Source organism: Manis javanica, chromosome 3 (assembly GCF_040802235.1).
Source record: "Manis javanica isolate MJ-LG chromosome 3, MJ_LKY, whole genome shotgun sequence".
In the NCBI taxonomy this organism is placed as follows: domain Eukaryota; kingdom Metazoa; phylum Chordata; class Mammalia; order Pholidota; family Manidae; genus Manis; species Manis javanica.
In genome coordinates this window covers 115,506,935-115,533,813 of record NC_133158.1, presented here as the reverse complement: position 1 = coordinate 115,533,813, position 26,879 = coordinate 115,506,935, and the positions used below count along the sequence as shown (strand labels likewise).

Here is a 26,879-nt window from a genome sequence, read left to right as displayed (position 1 = left end):
AGCTCTTGGGTGCGGGCGCTGAGAACCAAGGTGTGCCTAGGCGTGGGCAGAGCACTCATGTGGGAGATGGACACCTGGATATTCTGATCGCGGCTCTGTGACCTTGGGTAAGTCACAGTCCATGCTGACCGTCACTATCCCCTTCCGGAAATCAGGACAGGGCAGAGGGTGTGGAATAGAGAATTGGCAGCTTCGCGGTTGTCTCAGTGTCTTGCTTTCTCCTGGAAAAGCTTAGCACAGGTGCACTGGGAAGGGGGCGGAGTGTGCAGCAGGCAGGCCAGAATGCAAAGCCAGAGGTAATGAGGGAGGAGTGGATGAGGCGGGAAATCTGGGAACAAAAGCGCCTGATTTAGGCGTGATATTCCGGTAGGCTCTGCCTCTGCCAACTGACCGCAGAGATTACCGGCAAGCTTCCCTGTTGGTCTAAAGTTCTCTCTTTTTTTTTTCCAGCAACCCCCTTGGCTTTGTTTGTTTCCGGAAGCCATCAATGCCTTTTTTGGAAGTCTTAAGAGTGAAGCATTTAAAGAAATGCTCGCAGTGAGACCAGACTCCACCCTACCTGGAATCTCAGGGCAAGAAGGGACTTTAGAAGACACAGCAATAGGCAAGTGGTTAAAAGCACAGAAGCTGGAGACAAGCAGACTAAGGTCAAATTCCTACTAGCTGTGTGACCTTGAACAAATTACTTAGCTTCTTCTTGTCTCAATTTCCTCATCTCTAAAAAAGAGTTAGTAATAGCATCTACCTTATATACCCGTTTCTGAGGGTTTAAAAAAAAGCACTTGCTATAAAGTAAATGCTGTAATAGTGTTAGCAATTATTATCACTTAGCCTCCCTAGGTAGGGTTTTTTATCGCATTCACTTTCTGATGAATGCCAGCATCCACAACAATGTCTGCACTTCTGCTTGAACAGTTCAGGTGGTAGAGAACTCACCAGCTCGGCAGGTGGTTCATTGCACAAAACCTGTTAGAAGGTTTACTCTGACATTAAACCAAAAACTTATTTTATTGTCCCAAGGCCACCTAAGCACTAGGTGGCTAGCTAGCTCTTCCCTGCAGGGAATAAAGCAGTTTTTCCTTGTTCTGTGCTCCAGGCTAACCCTTCACACTTCCTGTGATGCTCCCTAAAAGGTTGAAGTTGCCTAGAAAAAGTCTTTCGGAAGCTTCCTTCCTCTCAAATGTGATGGAAGAAAGCCAGAACATCTGGTGGGCCTCTTGAGTGCACAGCCACCACTGGCTCCACATTCTCTAACTCTTCAGAATTGATCCCTGGGCAAGAGCATTTGGGGTGGTTCTAAGACTCAAGAAGCTATGCCAGGCCTTCCTTCCAGTCACCTCTTCATCCTGTTGTTCAGTGGGATTGCCAAAGCTCTGAGGGCTCCAAGCTACTTGAAGATCTTGCTAAGTCCACTACACTGTCTTTATGGCATGGTTCTGAAGTCCCTGGGCAACCTGGGCCGTGGCCTTTGTCTTTCCGGTCTCTGCAAGAATTGGTGAGAAACTTGGCTCATCTGGGGATTCTACCCATAGAAATTCCCCATGGAGGGAGAGAAAATTAGTAAAAGGAAAACATCTAAAAATAGTCCTTCATGCTGCAGCAGAGGCAGAGAGCTTTCCCAGAGAGCTCTGCTACTCTAGAACCCAGTGCTGAGAGCTGTTTCTTTACTTTGAGAGAAATGCCATTCTTTGAAATGGCAAAGGAATAGGATAAGACCCTGGTTACCCTCAAGGAACTTAATAGAACAAGCAGGTCCATGTGTGATTTTAAAACACAAAGGACCTCTGGAGAATAAATTTTCACATTTATAATGAGCCTCTTTATGTACCTGGCAAGGTTGTTTCAATGTGAGACATATGCAAGTTCTCTGAAGGTTCTCATTAGCTCTGTAAAGTAAAGTGCTCTTACCAACTACCCTGGCTTCTAGGTGATCCTTAATGATCTAACATAGTGGCTCTTTTATTAGACTATCCAGTGGTTTATGTGTGAATCTTCTGTCTCCTCAACAGATTGTAAACTCTTAGAAAGCAGGGCAAGAAAGCCAACTCTGTCACAATTAATATTCACATGGTTTACTGTTCTTAAGCTGCTTTCATGGTGATTCTCATGGCCAAGTGTGTCCACCACAAAGGAAATGGGTCTTCACACCATGTGAAAAACAAACTGGGCATCATACTTATGGATCTTTTGTTGTTGTTACTGAACTTCCAGATAAGTTTAGATTAAAGAAAGCACATAACATTTTCATTCCAAATATTTTCTTACTATATATTATGGACATTTGATCAAAGGAGGTCTAAAAAGTAATTGATCACTGAAGTTTTATTACTTAGACTTAGTTTAAAAAAAAATAAAGGTTCTAATGCATATCAAGACTTCAGTGCACATGCTTGTTAAAGTGACTTCTAAGTGACACCCTGCTCCACAGTAGGCACACAGCTATAGTCGTCCTAAAGTGTCCTGTGCTGTAGTTAAGGAGAAAGCCTTTTTTATTGTTGATATAAAATCTTATATTGGTTTTAAGTATACAATAAGTGATTCAGCAGTTACCCATATTATGAAATCCTCACCCCCACCAGTGTAGTTACTATCTGTCAACATAGGAAGTGTTACAGAATCATTGACTAAGGAGAATGCAGTTTTACATGTACCAAAATATCGAAAAACAAGACAGAGCAAAATAAATAGTAAAAGCCAGGAGTACAACGGATGGATGGTAGGAAAGTGCACATTTTAGTTTAAGCAAAACTTTCACATTTCCTGCTGTGTATTATTTCATAAGATATTCCATATTGAAGATTTTACTGGCAATCACATCTTTAAGTTTTAAATTTAGGATATATCATTATATAATAAATTACGTTATCTGTCTCTAATGAAGAATTTTAAACGTAGGCATCTTTCTTTTTCTTTTTTTTTTTAATAGACTTTAGACCAATTCTAGCAAATGAATCACCAGTATGATTTCAAAATTAAATAATTTATCATTTTCTGAGAGGGACTGGGAAATCTGGTACATAATGACAGGGGAATTTGTTTAAATTCCTAGTCTCTGAACTTTTCCTTTTTATAAAGAGTTATTTACTCACAGCCTGTAGGAATTAGTAATTGTATGGAGGGAGTTCTGAGATTTTTAAGTGGTGACTTATCAAAGATATTTCCGGTTAATATTAAACAGGGATCTGTTGACTCTTGGCATCAGCTGTGCAGTTAATCAGTGTATTTATCTTCTTGGAAGCCTACACTGAATCAGTAATCACATATTCAGAATTTTTCCAGGCCCAGAAACTTAATGAGTACAGTAGTCCCTCTTTTCCACAGGGGATACATTCCAAGACTTCCAGTAGATGCCTGAAACCACAGATATACTGAACCCTATACAAATATACACTGCTTTTTCCTATACAGGCATACCTGTTTATAAACTATGCATATGATAAGGTTTAATTTATAAATTAGGCACAGTAAGAGATTAACTACAACTAATAGAATACCTATAACAATATACTATAAAAAAGTTATGCAAATGTGCTCTCTCTCTCAAAATGCCTTATTGTACTATACTCACCCTTCTTGTGCTGTTACAAGATGATAAAATGCTTATGTGATAAGATGAAGTGAGGTGAATGACTAGTCATTGTGATTTAGCACTTGGCAACTATTGTCTTTCTGTCAGTAGGTCAGAAGGAGCACCATTTGTTTCTGGATTGCAGTTGACAGGGGTAACTGAAACCACAGATAAGGGAGGACTACTGAATATTAATGGCAAAGTGTATGTCAGATGGAAACAACTTTATTTTTACAAAGAAACCAAATCAACACATAAATTAAAAGATCAAAACCAGTATGATAACTGCATAGTATCTTTGTTCTATGTTCTGTGTGTAGTCCGCTGACTGAGGGTTAAAAACCAGCCTGTATCTCATGTCTTAGAAATACCTTTAAATCCAATTTTGACAGGTATTTCTGTACTACTGTAGAATGAATGTTTGTATCCCCCCAAAATTCATATGTTGAAATCCTAACACCCATTGTATTGGGAAGTGGGGCCTTTGGGATACAGGCATCACACACCTGAATGGGATTAGTGCCCTTATAAAAGGGACCCTGGAGAACTCCCTCCCCCCTATCACCTTGTGAGGGAGGACACAGAGGAGACACCCATCTATGAGCTAGGAAGTGGCCCTCCCCAGACAACAGATCTGCCAGTGCTCTATCTTGGATTCCCCAACTTCAGAACAATGAGAAATAAATGCTTGTTGTTGAAGCCACTCAGTCTATGGTATTTTTGTTATAGCAGCCCAAACAAAGATAGCAACAAAATCAATCTCATTAGATAATGTGACGAGAACAGTCACTAGCAACTAACTTAATTTGCTAATGAATATGTGGTCCAAATAAGTTTTAACTATTCTCAAAAAAAGCAAATCTGTATTTTATTTGCCATCCCCTTCTTACTCTTTTTATTTGTTCTTCTATTTCTTCTTCTTCTCCAAACTTCTTAATTTCAAAATAAATTTAGGCTTACAGAAAAGTTGCCAAATAATGCAGAACTCACGTATACTTTTCACCGAACTTCTCCTAATGTTAACTCACATAACCAGTACAATCATCAAAACCAGAAAATTTACACCAGTACCATGCTATTAAACAAACTACAAGCTTTATTGAAATTTCACTATTTTTTTCTCCTTGTGCCTTTTTTCTGTTCCAGGATCCACCTTGCATTTAGTTGTATCCCATTAGTCTCCTTTAATTTCTGACAGTCCCTCCACCTCTCATCTCAGTCTTTCAGGACTTTGACTCTTCTAGTAAATATTGGTCAACTATTTTGTGAATGTCTGTCAATTCAGATTTGTCTGATGCTTTCTAATGATTAGTCTTGTGTTATTCATTTTGGCAAGAATGCCACAGAAGCAATGTTGTATCCTTCTCAGTAGATCATTTTCAAGGGCTACATGATGTCAGCTAGTGATATGAACATGGATCACTTGGTTAAACTTGTGTCTGCTAGGTTTCTGTACAGTAAAATTATTTTTTTTCCTTTAGTGTTGCTAAATGTCTTGAGGAAGAAACTTTTTGAAGCTATGCTAATATATTGTTTCCCCTTATACCTCCATTTTAGCATCCACTGGTACATCTCACTGGCAGCATTTACTATTGTGCTTTTTTCCTAATAGTGACTTTCTTTTTCCATCATTCCTTCTACAGTCAGGGGAATTCTTCCTGTAAGAGCCATCCCTTTTCTCTCACTTATTTATTTATTCAATTATTTCTTTATATAAGATAGCTTCATGGATATTTATTATCTGAGTCATAATCCCTGTACTATCATTATTCATTTTATGGCTCAGATTGTTCCAGTTTTAGCCATTGGGAGATCCTTCTGGTTGGTTTCATTGAGCAGTTCCTAAATTTTCCAGCATTATAAGATGTTCTGGGTTTACCTTTCATATTTCCTGGCCCAGCTCTGGAATCTACAATTCTCCAGTGATTTCTATTTTTTTATTGGAGACTAGTATTTAGGAACCAAAATCTGCATGCTTAATGTACTCTTTGTTACTGGGGTGTCATTGCTACTAGGCTCTACAAACCCATGTATATGCATCCATATTTATTTCTATATTATTTTTCTTGCTATTGGAGGGTAGATTAGATTCTTCCAACAAATGATTCTTAGAAATGGGAAGGCTTCAGGGTAGATTCTTAGAAATGGGAATGCTGGGTGTACAGGTACTGTTAGATATTGCCAGATTTCCCTTCAAAAGGCTTGTATGAATTTGGATTTCTACAAGCAATATGTGATAGTGCCTGTTTCCCCACAGCCTCATCAACAGAATATATTGCCCCCCTTTTTCATTTTTGTCTGTTTGATAGTAATGTCCTCTTAATCTGCATGTCTCTAATTATAAGAAAGTTTGAACATTCTTTCACCTGACAGCTTATATTTTTTGGAGAAATTGCCTGTTCATGTCATTTTCCTATTTTCTTTTGGGAAAAAACCACCTTTAAAAGACCAATATTTGCCACCAGGAGGGCACTGAAATTAAATTATTATTATTTTTTAAATTTTGAAATAGGAGTTCAAAATATGGTGATTGCCACTGAAACAGGGTATAAGGTTTTGAGATATCTTTTAACCCATTCACTCATCCAACCACCCTATCCACAGATATTTAGAACTAAAACTAACTCCTTGCCCTAAAAAGCTAGAAAAGGAAAAGGGATATGTAAACTATAAATGAAACACAGCTTTGTGGTATTGGTAGAACTGCAGAGTTAAGTGAAGGTACAAAAAAAAGAAGTGGTTCATTCTGTCTTTTGAGAATGGGATGTAAGCAGTTAGAAAAGCTTCAGACAGATTAAGAAAGTTGAGCTGAACTGGAGATACCTCCCATTTAAATATACAATGACCAATGCTTAGTAAATATTACCACCTTACTTTCTAGCCATGCTTAATAGATTCTGCCTCCACTAAAGAATGAACTCTGCTACCTTAAAAAGAACCAGTACCCAGAATTCAGCCTCTATAGTTCCCTACAACCCTGTCCTATGCTCCATTACATCACTATTAGATACAGGGCAGTTAACCACAGGTACGTCTTACCTTACCAGACTCAAAAACTCAGTCAAAGAATAATGTTATTTTGTACAGTACTTTTCTGATAAACCTGCTGGGTTCAAGTTAATGAATAAGACTGCCATGCATTTTCCTCTAATTTTCCCCACCTCTGACCCCAGTCTTCAAATAAATAGTACTTCAGGGTTTGACGCTGCAATTGGACATTTCCATTTTGTCTAATAGAACTATAACACAAGCTGTAGCAATACTACAAAAAGGTGTGTATACATTCTGTATTGTTTTGAATAAATGCAGAGATTGTAATCTATAATAAAATTTTAACTGTGCATTATCTGAGTCAAATATAAGGAAAATGTTTTTATTTATGATAGCCAAGTATGAGTCATGTATTGTGAAAAATATGAAATCAACCAATCCAAGATAGCTAATACTTACTGATTTTAAGGAAACAATATTTATCATAATCAAAATGCATTACAGAAATATAGGCACAGTACCAAGTGGGTGTTCTCCTATCACCTGTATACTTCTTTGACCCTAAAAATTCCACATGTTCCTTCAGAGCTACCACTAGGGCCACAGTGCTCCCTCTGGGAAATGTGCTCTGGTGTCTTCCCACTCCACCCCAAATTAACCACAACTTTCTGTAAAGCCACCTCAGCACATTATAATTCCTATACCATAGGATTTATTTAATTCTGTTTGTGCATATGTATTTTGGATGAGTGAATGATATAGAGATTATCAACCCCTTTACCTACAAATTTAGGTATCTGTAGCCTCCTTTTTTTAAATCATAGTACTTAGGGCATGTAATAAATAATTTATTAAATATTGAAGGAATGAAATGATCAAATTAACATTTAATATTAAATTTAATGCCTATTAAATATTGATGAAATAAAGTGCAAACTTCTATTGTGGATTTTCCATTGTGGGAAAAAATTTTGCAACTGTACATTAAATGACAAAGATTTTGAAATAAGGATATGAGCTATGCAGGAGATACAATTCATTTTTTTGAAAAGTGAAATGCTGTAAGATTCATTCATAATAAGAGAGCTACCAAATGTATTCAATACTAAGATACCACTTCTCAATTATTCAGATTTCAAGGATAAAAATGTCTGATAATTCAGTGTACTAGAAACAATATAAAGGAAATAGGAACTCCTACATTCTTTATAAGAGTACACATTGAAAGCTTTGATGAATGGCAATTTGTTTCTATCTTCTGAAATTTAAAAAGCCACTTCTCCCAAATGCCTTTTCTAAATATTAACTTACAGCTAAAGTTGCACAACTAGTGATGATTGCACAAGGTATCAATACAATATTGTTGGTAATGCTATTTGATACTAATGATAATAATCCATGATTAGGAAACTAGTTCATTTTGGCACATCCCTACAAAAGAATGTTTTATAATTTTTTTAATGTAGCAGCTGTATGTATTGAAATGGATCTCTGAAATTTATTAATAAATGTAACAAGCTTTAAAAATATTAGAGAATGCTACAATTTGCATGGTAGAGAAAAAAGAATGTACATACAGAGTCTCAGCTCTGTCATGTTTATAAATTCATAGACTTTCTGAGAAAGTACACAAGAAACTGTTATCTCATAGAGGGGAAAAATGGGAGAGAGGGAGACTTACTTGATTGCATTCCAGTTTTATCTTTTAAAACTTATTATGTGTATATATTACCTCTCCAAAATAAATAATATATTAAAGAAAAGTTAAATATATTTATTTTCTCTGTTAAAAATATTTATTACTAAACCTTATTAAAATACAGAAAGTGAAAGAGAGACCCTAGAACTAGAAACATAATTTCCAAGTTGCTAAAAGGGTATAGTGTAGGTGTTCTGAGAGTTGGAAGACTTAAGTCAGAATCATAACCTTCTTAGTGCCGTTCAGCAGAGCATTGGTCCAGAAGGAATTTAGGCATGATGAGCTTTCTCCTCTAAAATAAAGTGGGTACATGAAATAAAGGGGAAGAGCCCAAAGTGCCATAAATCTGAGATACTATTCCTACTTTAATTTTAAATTATGTACTCATTTTAAAAAATAAGGTCTGAAATTTAGGTGACATTTGGAAAAATAGTTATTATTACCCTACGACTGAAATGAGCTGTATCTGACTCCCCCATGCCCTCATGGAATTGCAACAATCCTGACTATTAAAGACACCAAAATAGTAATAAAGACCCCTTCAATTCCTGGAATAAAGATTCAACCAATCCCTTTTAGCTTCACATTATCTACTCTTGATAAATAAAAATTCCATTACATTTTATATTATATAGTATGTCTAACAGGTAAATGAATTTTTTTAAATTAATTTCTATTCAATGCATGTCTCACTGTACGGAGCACAAACTTCATATTATAAAGACAACCACTGCCCTCAGTGACCTCACTATCTAGAGGGCATGGGGAAGAACAGATAGCTGTACAAATAATGTTGAAAAGCTAGAGGCCTGTGAGAACTATTGTGGGAACCAGAATGACAGGGGGCAATTCCATCTGTCTGGGAGGGGAGCAGGGGATAGAAAACACTCCAGTATGGTGGCATTTGTCAAGAACAGAGTTTTTTCCGAAGACAGGTAAGAAAAGAAAATTTGTGGAATGACTTTATTCAGGGCTTAAGGGAATAACATTTCAGCATAAATCAAACCAAGACAGGTGATATCTAGCCCCATCCTTTAACAGAGAAGAAGACAAAAATGGGGACCGTGATTTCCCTTAAGTCACATGGCTCCATGCAGAGCTGAGACTCTAACTCAGGATGCCACCTCCCAGGTGTTCTACAAAACACTGTGTTGCTGCTTCTGATTTTAATAGCAAAAGTACAAATTTATTTTAGAAAGTGCATAGAAATGATTTCAGAGCATTTTTCTCTTAGAAATTGATTTTCTATCTGCAAATTGTCTGCTTTCCAGAAGTAGAGGGCGTCCCATTCATTTAAAGACCCGACAACCACAAAAGTAAGTATTGCCTTTACAGTAAACTATGAGGTTTTTATTAGTGTCAGCTGTCAGAATAGGGCATGGGAGAGTCTGAGCGTTTGGCTTGGGCTAACTCATAATGATGAGCTTGAACCCAGTACAAGTGGTTGTAGATCTAGGATCGGGGAAGGGGGAGGAGACAAAATGCCAACTGGATCCATTGATTAGAGTTATATTGAAGACTTAATGGAGATGTGGTAATCTGGAGAGTGAATATTTTAGCCCCTTTTATACACAAATATATCCACAAATATGCACACATGCATATCTTTGCGCCTGTGCAGAACAGTTTAAGGCCAAGAATGCTGCTCCCATGTACCAAGAAAGAGCCTCATGTCAAATTTTCCAAAGCTTCCCTTGACTCTGCGTCTTTCTATCCTTTCTTCCCTTCTGTAAACATACAAATGTCTTAAAATGAGTCTACATGTACTATCTCCACTTTATCACATTTTATTCTTCCCTAAACCTGTTGAATACTGCCTCTGCCCATAACACACCACTCAAGTTCTTATAAAATCACCATAAACTGGGCTATTCCAGATGCAATGGATACATTTTGTCCGAATTATACATAAAACAGTGTTCATGTGTATTAAAATTATTGATTACTCTTTTTCAAGAAACCCTTCTTGATTTCAGGGTCACCATATTCCTCTTTTTTTTTTAACTTCTCTATTAACTTCACAGTTTTCTTTCTGCCCATTCCCCAAGGATTACCAGTTCCCAGGGTTGCAGCTGCTAGTCTTTTTGCTCTCTTTACTTTTCTTGAGCATCCTCTTGTGTATTAAATTTCTTCAACTGTTGATGACTTTCTGGATTTGTGTTTGCTGACCAGATTTAATGGTTATATTTCCACTATGACCTCCCTAGCTTTAATGACATGTTTCCAAGCTTTCCTAGAAAACTCCACTTAAATGATTCACAAGTACTTCAAAGCAACAAATCTATAACTCTTTTCCCCAAACCTGATGAGCTCCACATTTTAGTAAAAGACTGCATTATCTACAGTTTCCAAATTCAAAAACTTGTGAGCCACCCTAGACTCCTTTTTCTAACTGACCCCAAACAGTCAGAGACTATTAGAGATAATTTCCTTAACATCTCATCCCCCTTGTTCCTGACTTCTTTCAGGTCCTCATCACTTCCTGCCTATTACTATAATACCCTTATGGAACAGCCCACCTAGCTTCAATTCTGCCTTCACATTGACAAAATAGTCACCCCAAATGCAAATCCTTGAAGGCTTTGTTCTTCAGAAATATTTCAAAGCATTCGAAATAAAGTTAACAATTTAAGCTCAGTCCAAAGACCCTTGATGATTTGAGTAACAATACTTGCATCAGACACAATAGACTTCAAAACAAAGAAAGTAACAAGACGCAAAGAAGGACATTACATAATGATACAAGGGTCAGTCCAACAAGAGGATGTAACAGTTGTAAACATCTATGCACCCAACATAGGAGCACCTAATTACATAAAGCAAACACTAACAGACCTAAAGGGAGAGATAGATAGCAACACGGTAATATTAAGGAATTTTAACACCTCACTTACATCAATGGATAGATCATCCAGACAGAAAATAAATAAGGAAACAGTGGCCCTGAACACCACATTAGACCAAGTGGACTTAACAGATATACACAACATTCCATCCCAAAGCAGCTGAATACACATTTTTCTCCAGTGCACCTGGGACGTTCTCCAGAATAGATCACACATTAGGTCACAAAAAAAAAGCCTCAATAAATGTAAAAAGATTGAGATTGTATCAACCATCTTTTCACACCACAATGGTATGAAACTAGAAATGATAGGATTTGCTTCATCCTCCTCCATCTCCCTATATGAGCTTAATTCTATACATATCCCTGAGGCATTGCTGTTCCACGTGTGTTTATCTTTGCACATGCTGTTCCCCTTGCCTGGATATGCTGCCTTCTTTCTTCTCCCAGTGAATACATATTCATCCTTTAAAAATTGGGTCCAGTATCACCTCCACAAAGAACCTTTCCCTAACCGGGTTAGATGCCCCTCTCTGGGGCTCACGCATATTTCTCAGCCTGGAACATTCAGAGTTATCTCTGATTTGTGTTACATACAGCCTTTATACTGATAGAGTTACAAAGAAACTAAAGTACCATTGAAAATTCAGCTATATAATCATGCAAAGCATTGCAAGTGTGATAGATGCAAAGAAGAAGAAAGTACATGGTGCTATTTTGTCTAGAGTAGGGGGTTGGGTTAATTTACCTGGAGGAATCTGGAAAAGCTGAGGCCCTTATCACATCATGCCTTGTATCACAATTAGTTAGGCATATGCTTTGTATGTATTTCTTCACTGCAAACACACACATATTTTATTCCCTTTCATGGCAATTCTGAGGGTTTATTCATCATGAAATACCACCACTAGCATCTTCCTCCATACACAGACTCTGCTCAAAAAAAAAGAGGAAATGGTGAATAAATAGCTGCTGAACTGAACTGAAAGTTTCACCCCAACTTGCAGAATAGTCATATGATTTTGCTCCTTTCAAGAATGAGTTAATCATAAAGGTCATTGCAGACGATGCCTTAACCAAATTTATTTTAAACTTATGTGGCACTTACTATACAAAAGCAACATATGTCATGTTTCCTGTCTTTCCTGAAAAATCAGTGACACACCTGCCAGATAGTTTCAGGTATAATAAAAATAAATGAGGTGGTCTTGAAAGAAGAGGAGAAAAGCAGCATTTTGAGTCCTTTCAATGGCTACACTAGTACAGTGATCCTGGAGACCAACAGACAGAGACCTGGGAGAAGAGGTTTCTATTTAGCACCAATCTGAAAGGTCTCAGACTCCCTGACTTTGCAGTTGTTTCCAATTCTGGTTTGATAGTTGAATTATCAAATAATGAAAAATGGAAGGACCAGGAAGATCTGGTTTTCATAGCTTTATGCAAGTATCTACTCTAAGAATCCAGTCATAGGATATGTGCATCACTGGGATCAGGATAACCAGGAACTAGCATTAGGTAACCTGAGCTTGTGTAAATTTTCCATCTGGATGCAAATGTTACTTTCATTTTAGATCTATGGTCCCTTTTGACCATTTCCTTTTACTTGGTAGCTCAGTGGTTAAGACTTGTGCTTTCTAGTCAAACAGGACCTGTTGTTTACTTCTCACCCCTGACACTTAGTAGGTGACTTCACTTCTCCAAACTTTAATTTTTCTTGCTTGCAAAATGTAATGGGTATTAACAATACTTAATAGTTGTCAGAATTAAATAAAATAGTGTATCTCAAACAGTGCCTGCCAGAGAGCAAATGCTTAATAAATGGTGGTAAATACGATAGTGATAGGGGAGGAGGACTTTGTTGACATTGATTACTTTTGAGAAACTTCCATTAATGATCCTTTTTATACTTAAAAATACTTAAAGATCTATTCAGCAGTAGCAAATCACTCATATGTTATATGAGATTATTTTTTATAGCTTTTTGCCTACATCTACATAAAAAACTAAACCCTTTTTGCTTGAGAGAAGAATCTAAGAAAATTGGCTTTTTGGAAGAAAGGTTTTGAAGATACGTGCTTCATCAAGACTCTATAACAAGTAACTGCTAATGAGAATAGAGTTTCTTTTTGGGCTGATGAAACTGTTCTGGAATTAGATAGTGATGATGGTTGCAGAGCCTTATGAATATACAAAAAAACACACACATTCAACTGTATACTTTAGAAGGATGAATTTTATGATATCTTAATTATATCTCAATTTTTTAAAATTCTGTAAGAAAAATAATTGGGATGCAGCAACATGTTGTACAACTACAAAACTAATTTTTTTTCCTCTTTCTCTTCCTATTTTAGTTGCCTTTCCTCTTTGGACAGAAGTCCACTCCAAATACTTAAGATTATGCTTGTCAAACCCTTCGGTGACACCACAGGAAACTAGAGACTTCAGAGCTGTACATTCCTGAGTTCGAATCCCAGGATTAGCAGTTCCCAGCTGTGTGTGTTCCTGGACAAATTTCTTAACTCCTTGAGCCTCATTTTCCTCATTTGCAAAATGAGGCCAATGACCTGCTTTGTAGAGTTGTTGTGGCAACAAAACTGGGGGCAAAAAAAAGGAAAAGGAGATGCTTAATGCAGAGCTTGGTACTTAGAGATTTTCCAGGAGTAAGAGTTTCTTGCCTCCTTCTTCCCATGACCTGTGATCTGCTTAACAAGGACTAGGACATTTGAGAAGAGACTTCGTTTTGTTTTGTCTAAATCAGGACATGGTATTTATATATCACCCACTGCCCATTCCTGTATTTAAAATTTATAATCTGTAAATGCAAATAAAAATATCATTCTTGAAGGTGTATTCTGAAACTTCAAAATTATTAACAATGTTTGGGTTCTTATATTTGGAAAGGAAAGGATATGAAGATAAAACTTGGAAAGTCAGTCCCCCTTCCATTTTTCGCCACATGCTGGATGCCGTCACTGACACCTCGAGCTGAGGAATATAAGCAGCTCTTGCCTAGGAGGAGGTGTTAGCATGATGCCTGCTTGTGCTGAGAGTGATCTTTGTTTGGTTTTTGTTTTTAATCCAAGTAAGCCACATAGACACTCAGCACCAGGGTGGTACTCTGGATTAGCAAGTACCAAGACCATGCCTTAGCCACTTTATTAATTAATAGGTTCAACTATCAAAAGACCAACATTGAAGGTGGAAAACAGCCTGTGCTGGAATTTCAATTATGTCTTAAAAATGTATACACACGGCAAAAAAAGACTGAAAGCATATATGCAAAAGTGTAACTGGCTTTTTCTAGGTGACTACTGAGTGGTTACTGGCAATTGATGGAGGCAGAGAGCACGGCTGTTCAAAGCCTGAATTCTGAAATTGGACATCCTGGGCTTCACGTCTGCTTGACCACTTACTGGCATTATGACATTGTGCAAGTCACTTAACTCTCTAGGCATCCATTTCTATTTATATAAAATGGGAACAATAATACATCCTAGGGTAAGGTTTAACTAAGGTAATATAGGTACAGCATGAGGGGTGGTGCCAGAGGAGCATTAAAATACTCAGTAGATATTACCATCAATTTCTATTCCTAAGTTTTTGTATTTTAAATTTTTCTACAATTAATATTAAATACTTTTAAAATCAGAAATAAATATTTGTTTTTAAAAATATCAACATCTTATTTTTTATAAGTGAGTTTTTTTAAACTTACAAGAATGTCAAATATTCAGTCTATAACTCGAGGTTACATCATCAAAAATAACTTTCATGGTCTAGTATGTGTGCTTCATCCTTGGACTCTAGTGAGAGGTATAAAATGTTTGTAAACATGCTCTTATTATTCATAGTTCTTCTTAAGTCAAATGTAGAGGTTTTCTGGAAAAGCATAAACTATGAGTTGGATGGAATTTTCTGATTCCCTAAACAGACTATTAGGGATTGAAATACCACTACTAGAAAGTGAATTTAATAATATCTCTAAGGCAGCTACCAATATTCTTTTTGAAATTTATTTTATTACATATGCCTACCTTTGCTTCCAGTCCCTCAAATGACATTTTAAAAATAAAAATTAAATGAGTCCTGAGGTCCCTGGGAATCAATTATTACAATCCTGAGAAAAATGAGTGAGCAACTAACTGACCAGATATTCTAAGAAAGAAAATCGGAGATGGGTACATTCCAGAGTCAATTTTTTTATTCCCAAACTTCTGCTGCCTGTTTCTAATGGCAGAGTTTGAAGACTTATTGTCACACACATTCGCTATTTTTAATCTTTCAATGAATTTTCTTAACCTAATTATAATAAAATAATTTTGAAGAGAAAGAGAATGAAATAAATTACTATTTCTTGTGGGTTTTGCTTGTTGTTGCTGTTTTCTTCCAGGAAGCAATTTTTGCGTTTTCAAAGCAAAGTCATTTAGGGACATCAAACCCTGACCATATTTGCTTGGTATGACACTTAACACACCAAAAACACAATCTGAAATTGCTTTTTCTAACCATATTTCTCCCACACACCTTCACAAGGAAACAAAAGCAAATGATGGGTGTAAATATCTATTTCCAACAGGCATTTCATCTGACATCATTATCTTACTCAAAGGAAAATATCTCAGGTTCCACAATTATTTGGGGAAACGAGTTTAAAATAGTGTGTGTTCAGGAAAACAAACTGATTTTGATACTCTATCTCACTCCCTACTTCAAAAACCTATATTGGTTTCTTTACAGCCTAAAGTAGAATTTCCAACATCTTTAACTTGGTATTCAAGAACCGGCACAATCTTCATGTAGCTGTCTGGCTGTAGTTTCTACAATATCCCTTCATCCATAATCAGTTCAGGTCACAGTCCTATCTGAAACACCTGGGGCTAGGTGTGTATTGTAATTCAGGTTTTGAGGGCATACAGTGGTAATCTCTTTTAAGTAATACTATAAATGTATAAAATATTGGCAAAAATTCTGTGTGTTAGGGCAGCACCTATACAAAAACACTAATTTCTGCAGCAAATTCTAGAATATTCTTATAAGTGGAATAAATACTAATTATTAACAGCGTCATGTCAATTCAGGTCAGGGTTGATGTAAATTTAAGAAAAAAAGGTTTTAGGGCTTCTTGAATTTAGAAACTATAGATAATGGATATGGTGACCCAGCACTTGCTTTACTTGGACACAGACTTTTGAACTTTTGAGTCTTTGCTCATTTTCTTTCTTTGCCAAGAACAATTTCTGTATGTCTTCTAGTTTATTAAACTCTGTCACAGCCACTGCAAATGTCAGTTCTCCATAAAGCCTGATGACGGAAGCACCCGTCCTTCCTGTTGTCTGCCTGTTAATTCCTCCCTCCAGACTAGAAACTCCTGAAGGCACAGCCCCATGCCTGCTTTACCTTTGAGTACTGTGACCACGCAGAGTGTTTTCTCCAAATAAATAAATTGAATGAAGCAAGCTTACTGAAAACAAAAATATTAGCAAAGCAAAACAAAGCATTCAGAGTCATATCTCCATTTCTCTTTATAGATGTGGATTTTTACAAGATGACAGGTTTTTGTTTTTTAATCTAGTTTTTACTTGGGATCTATCTTTTCTGGTCAAATATTTTCTAGTGACACTAAGAAACATTATAAGTAGTATGGTTATGGGCTCTCATTCCAGTTCAACACTCTGAGCAGACTTCAAAGAGATCAATATTAGGTTACCATAGTGCTCAGAAAATGTGAGTTAAAAGATTAGCTTTCTCATATGTTGTACTCTATATTATTTTCTAATTATTTAACCTTATTTGTATTATTTTCAGGAATAAGTTATAAGCTCTTTAGCGGATTAGAAATCTATTTTCTTATTTTATATTCTTTGTAATGCTCTTTGCAGACAATTGAGTTGTTAAATGAATTAATATATGACAGTAATAATTATGGATAAGGATAAATCATTTTTATACAAATATTTAGGTGAATGGGAGAACTATTTTTCTAATATTAAAGATTACAGAACATATCTCCATATGATACCATCCTATTAGCTTAAGTTTAAAGGATACAACATAGTTCCTTTGAGCCCAAGCCTAACTTTTACCTTATGCTGTTTATTTCATATTCTATTTCTATAGTTTAGTTGACTCTCATATGAAATATTTTGACTCTGTATTAAAACCATTATAGGATATTTAAAAAGCAAATAAATAAGAAATCAATGAAATAAATACTTCCTATAATGTGACTAATAGGACATTGAGTGTATTTTGGCTATGAAGATTGAAGAACAACCCTAAATAATTTCTAGATCATGAAATTAAAGCCAAATATAGGCTTTCCATATGTGGTATTATTCTTCACATGGAAAAGGAGTCCAAGTTTATAGTTCTGAATAACACTTGTCGAGGCATCCATCCATCCGTCCATCCATCCATCCATCCATTCACCCACTCAGTCATCTAAACACTCATGAGGGAAAAACGTTCTACATAGAATTTTAATTCCCTTCTTATGAGTTATTTCCACTGAAGAAGAGATCCTTTTTGTTGAGCAGAGCATCTTCATGAATTAGAAAATGTACAGAGGAATCAGAGAAGAGATTGGAAGTAAGGGTGGAGAAAATGGAATTAATCTGCATAACAAAGTGAGAAGAATTATAGAGTTCCTGGGCCCAACTGGAAGGAACTGTGCAAAGCTGAGAAATAACAGTAGAAGGATGTAGCCTGAGATATAGAAATGGTCAAGAAATTTTTTAGAACAGGGACATCCAGACAATCTCTACATGGAATTAATTTGTCAGAAGTAGAATTTCGAGCCAGAGGGATCAATAAAGTATAATCCACCTTGAAAATGTGCACAAACTTGGTAGTGTGAGTGGGGATACTGACCTTCCAAAATTCACAGAATGAGGACCAAACCAATCTTATCTAGGTCCTAACTGGTACAATGACTTTAGTTCTCTCCCTGAGATACATCAACACACACATGCACACATTCACATGGAGCAAGTGCATCTGCACTTCATTTATCCAATAACCTCAAATATCTGCACCAGAGACACAAGCCTGAAGAGACCAAGGAAGAGAGAAAAGGAAGGAAAGATATTTAAGTTCCTGAAACTCTGCCATAAAACCATGGCAAAAAATTTTATGAAATTTGTTGGTAGGTGCACATTAAGTCATTAGACATTTACTGACTTTTTAAAAAACTCAATATACTTTTTTATATATTGCCCTACTTCTATTTAGATTCAACAGTCTAGAACAGCGGTTAGTAAACCGTGACCCACAACCACATCGGGCTCATTGCCTGTTTTTGAAAATAAAGTTCTATTGGGACGCAGCCATGCCCGCTCATTCGCACGCTGTCTAAGGCCGCTGATGCTACGTCTGCAGAGCTGGGTGGCTGGGACAGAGCCTGTGTGGTCCAGAAGCCTGAAATAGTTATCTGTCTGTTCACAGAAAAAGTTGGCTGATCTTTGCTCTAGAAGGAAGAAAAAGGAAATTGAAAGATTTTTTTAGTGAGAAATACCAACTTTAAGGAGAAAAAGTAAACAACCAACCAAATCAATAAATATCAGACTCCCCCCAAAAAAATCCCAATAGTAAAGACTTTGACTTTTCCTGCTTCTGCTGGCTGGAGGGGAGATCAGATGAGGTAGCTCAGGATTGGGGATGGTCAGTGAGCATTTATGAAGGCTCACACTAGATCAGCAGACATGTTTGAAGGAAATCCCACCCTCCATCACTGCCCAAGGGGAGGGCCCCATGCTGATCAGGAGCAGCTATGATAAGTGGCAGTCCACAGGGTAGGATTATACAGGATTCCTGTGCTAACTGTAGCTGACTAAGGAACCAGATACTACAGGAGTAAGGATGCCTCGTGTAGGTGCCAACATTACACTTGCCCTCCAGCCCCCGCGAGTGACTCTGTATCAGCTCTAATTATCAAGACACATGTGCTGATTCATCATGACAAACACATTTTCCCTGGCATTGAATCCCAGGAGGTGTTTATCATGTGCATGCATAGAAAAAGGGCAGCGAGAGTTGTAACAGACACAGTCTTCAATTGCAATGTTTAGAATAATATTCCAATAAGCTCTGGAAAATCTTTCCTACAAGACCATCGATCTCTCTTTCCCACAGAAAACCCTGCCCAAATCTATGCTTGGCTTTTATGAATGGTTTCCTTTCAGGCTAAGTCGTGGATTCTGTCCCTCAGCTCTCCTTAGTTTCAACTGGCACCTGTCCAGAGGAGAGAGAACAGGTGATGCATGGTGAGAAGACTGGAATTGTGGCAGCTGGAGAAAGTAACTCCCAGGAGAAAATAAAATTGTGCATAAAATATCCAGAGAGCTCTTATATGGGCAAAATATAGTTGTTCAGTGTAGCAGTTTCCCCAACAAACTCAGGTCAAATTGCTGGTACTTTAAGTACACAATTCTCAACTCAATAAAAGAAAATCTTTCATTTCTCAAATCTGCTCTAAGCTTCCTGTCACCTTGAGAGGATATTTAAGCTCTGGGCAAAAGAAGTTGAACCACACATTCATCTCTGTCCTGAAAAGATTCTACCCAAGAAAATGAGAGAAAAATTCATAACCTAACTTGGGCTGGATAAAATGAGCTAGCCATAGCTATTGCCTACAAAATGATGAACAGAGTAAGATCCCTTTTGAGCCTGACTGACTTGGATTCAAATCCTGGTTCTGTCCCTTAGTTGAATGATCTTAGATAACTTATGTAACCTCTCTGAGTCTCAGTTCCTTCATCTAAGTATAGATAAGAATGCCTTATTACAGAGTACTTGAAGGAGCCTATGAGATAAAGTGCCTAGCACAGTGCTAGGCTTTGAATAGGAAATAAATAAATTGAAGTTCACATCATTCATACTGTAAGTATATACCACAACAATCTCAGCCGTTTAAAGATCACCAGTGGAAATACCTATTTCAGGTACATCATAAATAAAGGAGAAATTTAAGATAGTTTGTAATTTTAGAATTTGTAGTGTGATTATCATGGGAAACTACAGCCATTCCAAAAAAAATAAAGAAGTATGCTTTGGAGGATAAATATACCAAAACCACAACTGAAGTATAAGGTTTTGACAATAGTTCTCTGGTTTGATTCTTAAACTCCATCTACCTAGAATATGTTTCACGAGGGCAGGGACTTTATCGCATTCATCAATATATTTCCAGAGACCAGAACCATATCTGTCACATAGTCCATGCTCAATAAATACTTATTCATAAATGAACAAAAATGAGTGGTGTGTCCACTCCATATCTGATAACCATGAGGATTTGTAGACACTGGGGCAAGGAAAGGATAACTACCCAGATTCTAGCTCAGACTCCATAAATATTCCTTAGATATACCCAACCCTCTCTGCTAATAAGTACACATATTCCAAAAAAGGATGTGATTACTACTTTGGTTTTCCATGAACTCTACATGAAACCCTTTATAGAAAACAGACTGGCAATTTCCAATGGCAGTGGAGCAGGAAAGGTCTCCCTCCCAGGGCAAATGCACCCATTGACATCTGACTTACTAACCAAATGTTGTTTCTTGTGCATTAGTCCATGAATCAGAATTCCTAAAACTGGTCATCCTAGAGAAATCCCTGATCACACTACACTATCTCTGTCACTCCAGCAAGCCCCCAGTCTCTTCTTTTTCATCTGTACTAATTTATTTAGGGAAAGTTGTGTATAATTAATCATGACTCTACTTTATAATAGGCTAAAGTATTTGCAAAGGTATATTGTAACTGACAGACCTTGATATTTATACAAATTATAGCTTATATTGCAGTAACGGCCACATGGAATAATATTGAATTCCAGAAAACTTGCTAAGAACTGAATTCAAAACCAATAGGAAACATTTTCAAACTTACAGTTTATTCAAACTATTTGATGGAGATTCGTAAGACCAGCAGGTAGCAGTGAACAAGTATTCTGATGATTAGCTCTTGGTCACTGCAATTCCAACCGTCATTGTCTTCTCTACAGCCTCTGCAACCTTCTGTGTCAACACATGCCAGAAAAGAATGCTATATTCCCTGTAAAATACTTCCTAAGCATTACGTAGAAAACTTGCTGGAAGTCTTTTTTGAGGTCAGAAATAGATCACTAAAATTGGAAATAAAGTAAAAAATGAACTGAGATAAACTTTCAAATTATTATACAGGATTTGAGCTTGACTTCCTTAGTTATACTTCTGAGTAATTTTGAATGATATCCAAAACACACACTTTTCCAGTTCTGTGAGCATTAGGATATGCTGAGGGAGAAAGAGAGGTGATCTCTAATGTATAGAAAAAGGCCTTAGACTCCTTGTCAGTTGGATTGGCGACAAGAGATAACATTAAGCAATGTAAAGGCCCTAACTCCCAAAGCATTAATAGGTATTTAAAATACAAAGCATGAAGTAGAAATAGTCTTTACATTTTGAATTCAAATAAGTATAGATCATCAATTAGGAATTGATAGAGATTCCAGGTATTATACAGTCCAACACCTTCACTACACAATAAAAAAAACAAAACAAAACTGAGGCCCAGAGAAGGGAAATGAATCACGCAAGATAATTAACAAGAAGCAATGTAATGACCCAGCTTGGAGCAGACTTCAGGCCTTTCATTTCTAAACCCCTTTTCAAAGGATTGCACTTTCTTTCCTTGTATCTGTTTGCCTCCTGTGGAGCCCTCACCTGTATGTTCCTTGGTTCTACCATGAGTCATCCATCACATTTAAGTAAAGGTCAATCAATTCATCAAATTATGCATTAGTAAGATTCTGAGCATTAGTAATTCTGATGGCAGCTATTGTCTAATAAGTCACTATTCTATGCCAGAAACAGACAGATAGAAAGACAGGCATGTATTTACTGAGCTGTAGTGTTACATCCCTCCAAACACATGTACTGATATTCTTACTCATCAATAATAACAAACATTATTTTTTTAAAACTGGCACTATTAACCTAAAAATCAGAAAGTAAAACTAATTCCCATTTCTGATTTACCATATGTTCCTATGGCAATAACTCATTAAAATACAATCTTGGAACTTGAAGAAAAGTTCACTTGGCTTGTTTCCATAAAAAAATACTTTTATGATTCCTACTACAAACCACCAAACCACTGTTATTTTTCTTAATAGGCATTAAAAAGAATTCTTTACGTTATGCTTCCCTAAACTATGTCATGCAGGCTAAGTACACTAAGAGCTGGCCAGGCTAAGAAACTTGGATTTTTGTCATGTCAAAGCCACTGAAAGATTTTTATTCAGGGCTTGCTGTACTCAAATATGTTTTGAAAGGATTACTCTGGTACGAGTATTAAGATGGGGAAGACCAAGCTGTTTTGACAAGAGGTTGTCTGGCCTCAGCTATGGCAAATGCAGTGGAGATAAAGAGAACAGACTCAGATGGTAGTTGATAGAACTTAGTAACTGATAACATATAGGAAGTGAAAGAGTGGAAGAAGCAATATGTCCAAGTCCTAGCATTATACTAAGTAAAAAATTCACTCAAAATGAAAAAGGAAACTTGTGTAGACATTTTTTATTTATACTAGAGTAGAAAGGTTCTTCTCAGTAGAGTGTGTGAAGTGCCATATTTGGAAAACGAATTAGAAGTAGGGTAAAATCACATTTGAAAAAAGAGAAAGAGAAACAAATCATAAGGAATATAGTATGTGATATTTGTTAGGCCATAAAGAGAGGGAGAGGGTTTGTTTTTGAAAGAACAAATAGTCCAACACAACTAGAGCATCAGGTTAGACAGTGTAGGAGGAAAGGCAGAAAGGTGGGTTGGAGCTACACACTTGAGGATTTCTGATATGCAGCTAAAGAATTTAGAGTTAATTCAAGGAGTCAGTGAAGGTTTTGTAATGTGTTCAACAAAATGAAAATATTTCAAATATTTTAAAGAACATAAACATATTTTTTTCTTTCTTTAAGAAAAAAGCAATTTTTTTTGGCTCCACTGATTATAGCTTTCTCTCCCTAAAATGTAAGTAATTGCAAGATTTAGAAAGTAATTTAGGTGACAAGCCCTAGCAGCCAAAAATGTATTGTGATGCTTATTAAATAGAAACATAATGGATAAAGTTCTAGAACTTATACTTCTAGCCATGGCAAAGTATCTAGTATCAGACTAACCTTCCTGACACAATCAACAAATAAACTAAACAAACCTATTAGGAAACTATTCATAGACATTGGGTAACAGCAAAACTGTGATTCCTAAGAGAAAGAGGAAATATGAAATGAGCTCCATGTTAATTCCAGCTGGGACCAGCTTCCAGAGGAGATGTCAGTGGAGGATGTCAGTCTCACTGGGATAAGAAGGCATAAACCAGAGTTTGGAGCTGCTGAGGAGTCTGGAATTTGTGGAACAGAATGCTGGAGAGAAGTAGCTGCATGAAGTAGGGGAGACAAGAAATCTTCATAGAAGTTGCCCTCAGTCCTTGACCAAAATACGGACTACTCATGCAGTTAAAGACTCTGTGAGGCCCTCCAGGGAGCAGTCACTATAGTACTAGGTCCTCTGTTCATCTTAACGGAGCTGTAAGACATTAACCAGTGTCCAATATGTTTAAATTCTAACCCATCCAAAGTGGAAAAGCCTGTGAACAGCCAGGGGTAAAGACCCTGCCCTAGAGTAAGAGTCACAGCAAAGACTTAAGACAAAATTGAAATAAAGCATAAAACCAATTTTAACAAAATAAAGAGAAACCACTAGTAGTTTCACCACTTACGAGAACAAAATTAAACTCTTCAAAGAAAAACAACATACTCTAGGTTCCCTACAACACACCATCCATAATGTCAGCTTATAATCAAGTATTACTAGACATGCAAAGAAGTAGGAAAAATGTAACCCACAGTCCAAAGTAAAAGAAGTTAATAAAACAAGATCCCAAGATGACACAGATGTTGTAATTAGAAGACAAGGACTTTAAGGCAGCTATTATATATATGATACGGAATTTAAAGGAAATTACAGAAGCAATATTCACACAATGCTGAGGTGGGAAATCATGGCAGAGAAATGAAAGCTATAAAAAAGTACTAAGTGAAAATTCTAAAACTGAAAAATACTATTTCTGAATAAATTAACTGGATAAGCTGTACAGAAGATTGGACACTGCAAAAGAAAGGGTCAATAAACTTGAAGACATGAATAGAAATTAACCAATCTGAAGACAGAGGGGAAAAGAATAAAACAGGACCCTTGTACTTCAGGTAATACAATTCAGTGTAATTTAAATCCCTGAAGGATAGGAGATTGTGTGATTGCATGTTTGTGTGTGTAAGGGAGAGAGAGGTGATGGCAGGGAGAGAAAGAGAGAGAGGTACAGACAGAGACAGAAAGAGGTGGAAAAAAAGCTTAAAAAACTCTAAATTTGTTTTAAAAAAACATCTTACATATAGTAACCTAAATACCCAAACTTAAGCCATGTAAATAGAGAACTTCAACTAGGTACACCATAATCAAACTGCTGAAAATATGATAAAAAGAAAATCCTAAAAGCAACCATAAATACAGAAATATTACATACAGGAAAACAATAAGAAAGACGATTGACTTCTCATCAGAAAAAAAATAAAGGCTAGAAAATATCAGAACAAAAGTGCTGAAATTAAAAAAAAGTCAATCCAGAATTCTATAGAAATACAGAATTTTTTTGATAAAAGCAAGCAGAGAATTTATCATCAGCAGAAAGCACACTACAACAAGAAATGATAAACATCTATGTGCAGGTTTTTGTTGGACACAAATTTCCAATTCATTTGGGTAAATATCAAGGAGCATGATTGCTGGATTATGTATAGTTAAGAGTATATTTCATTTTGTAAGAATCTGTCCACCAAAGTGGCTGTACTATTCCACACTCCCAGCAGTGATGAATGAGATGCCAAAATTCGGATTTTTTTGCCAAAACCTGGCAGCAACCAAGATGTCCTTTAGTAGGTGGATCAATAAATAATCTGTGGTACATCCAGACAATAGAATATTATCCAGTGATAAAAAGAATGAGCTCTCAAGCCATGAAAAAGCATGGAAGAAACTTAAATGTGGATTACTAAGTGAAAGAAGCCAGTCTGAAAAGGCTACATACTGTGTAATTACAATTATATGACATTCTTGGAAAAAAGCAAAGATATGGTGACAATAAAAACATCAATGGTTAGGACGATACAGAAAATCTAAAAGGACCAATTACCAGCAACAAAATTGAAGTGGTAATCAAAAAACTACCCAAGAGCAAAACTCCAGGGTCAGATGGATTTACTGCAGTTTTAGCAGACATACTTAGAAGACATAATACCCATTCTCCTTAAAGTTTTCCAAAAAATAGAAGAGGAGGGAATACTTCCAGATTCATTCTATGAAGCCAGCATCACCCAAATACCAAAAACAGGCAAAGACCCCACCAAAAAAGAAAATTACAGACCAATATTCCTGATGAACATAGATGCAAAAATATTCAACAAAATATTAGCAAACCGAATTCAAATACATCAAGAGGATCATACACCATGACCAAGTGGGATTCATCTCAGGGATACAAGGATGGTACAACATTTGAAAATCCATCAACATCATCCACCACATAAACAAAAATGACAAAAATGACATGATCATCTTCATAGATGCTGAAAAAGCATTCGACAAAATTCAACATCCATTCATGATAAAAACTTTCACAAAATGGGCATAGAGGGCAAGTACCTCAACATAATAAAGGCCATATACAATAAACCCACAGCTAACATCACACTGAACAGCGAGAGGCTGAAAGCTTTTCCTCTAAGATCGGGAACAAGACAGGGATACCCACTCTCCCCACTGTTATTCAACATAGTACTGGAGGTCCTAGCCACAGCAATTAGACAAAACAAAGAAATACAATGAATCCAGATTGGTAAAGAAAAAGTCAAACTGTCACTATTTGCAGATGACATGATATTGTACATAAAAACCCCTAAAGACTCCACTCCAAAACTACTAGAACTGATACCAGAATATAGCAAAGTTGTAGGGTACAAAATTAATACACAGAAATCTGAGGCTTTCCTATACACTAGCAATGAACTAATAGAAAAGAGAAACCAGGAAAACAATTCCATTCACAATTGCATCAAAAAGAATAAAATACCTAGGAATAAACCTAACCAAGGAAGTGAAAGACCTATACCTCAAAAACTACAAGACATTCTTAAGAGAAATTAAAGAGGACACTAACAAATGGAATCTCATCCCATGCTCTTGGCTAGGAAGAATTAATATTATCAAAATGGCCATCCTGCCTAAAGCAATCTACAGATTGAATGCAATCCCTATCAAATTACCATCAGCATTCTTCAACTAACCGGAACAAATAGTTCTAAAATTCATATGGAAACACCAAAGACCCCAAACAGCCAAACCAATCCTGAGAAGGAAGAATAAAGTTGGAGGGATCTCACTCCCCAACTTCAAGCTCTACTACAAAGCCACAGTAATCAAGACAATTTGGTACTGGCACAAGAACAGAGCCACAGACCAGTGGAACAGAATAGAGACTACAGACATTAACCCAAACATATATGGTCAATTAATATTCAATAAACGAGCCATGGACATACAATGGGGAAATGACAATCTCTTCAACAGATGGTGCTGGAAAAACTGGACAGCTACATGTAAGAGAATGAAACTGGATCATTGTCTAACCCCATACACAAAAGTAAATTCGAAATGGATCAAAGACCTTAATGTAAACCA

The 26,879-nt window shown here is 36.5% G+C and overlaps 1 protein-coding gene across 1 annotated transcript in view; it reads right to left on the bottom strand.

The window, feature by feature from the left end:
• The window catches only part of FGF12 (fibroblast growth factor 12), a 536,490-nt gene that overhangs the window by 351,816 nt on the left and 157,795 nt on the right, over positions 1-26,879 (bottom strand). The gene's annotated exons all lie outside the window — the stretch shown is intronic.